The 334-nt window shown below is 59.0% G+C and overlaps 1 protein-coding gene across 2 annotated transcripts in view; it reads right to left on the bottom strand.

The window, feature by feature from the left end:
- Positions 1-334, bottom strand: part of LOC119590622 (synaptotagmin-14-like) — an 82700-nt gene that overhangs the window by 75254 nt on the left and 7112 nt on the right. The gene's annotated exons all lie outside the window — the stretch shown is intronic.

Below are 334 nucleotides of genomic sequence, written 5' to 3'. Positions count from 1 at the left end.
ATCCCTGTCTCTCTGTCTGTGTTTCTTAAACTATCTCCTCTTTGAGCCAAGAGCCTGCCAGGTAGCGCTCCCATCCCCTCCCTCTCTCACCCTCTCTTTATCCCCTCCCTTCCTCTCCCTACCTCCCCCTCCCTCCCTTTCTCGCCCTCTCTTTGTTTCTCCCTCCCTTTCTCACCCTCTCTTTGTCCCCCTTCCCTCCCTGACCCCCCCTCGAGAGTGGCAAGCCCGAAAAGCAAGTCCGGAAGGCCCCCTGGAGGCTGAGCAGGTCGGAGAGGGGAATGAGGCGTCGCAGACAATCCACAGTTCTTCAGTGAGAAAGGGAAGGGGGGGGGAG

The sequence above is a fragment of the Penaeus monodon genome, chromosome 27 (genome assembly GCF_015228065.2).
Source record: "Penaeus monodon isolate SGIC_2016 chromosome 27, NSTDA_Pmon_1, whole genome shotgun sequence".
Taxonomy (NCBI): Eukaryota; Metazoa; Arthropoda; class Malacostraca; order Decapoda; family Penaeidae; genus Penaeus; species Penaeus monodon.
The sequence above is the reverse complement of the archived record's forward strand: the minus strand, read 5'-3'. Positions and strand labels throughout refer to the sequence as shown.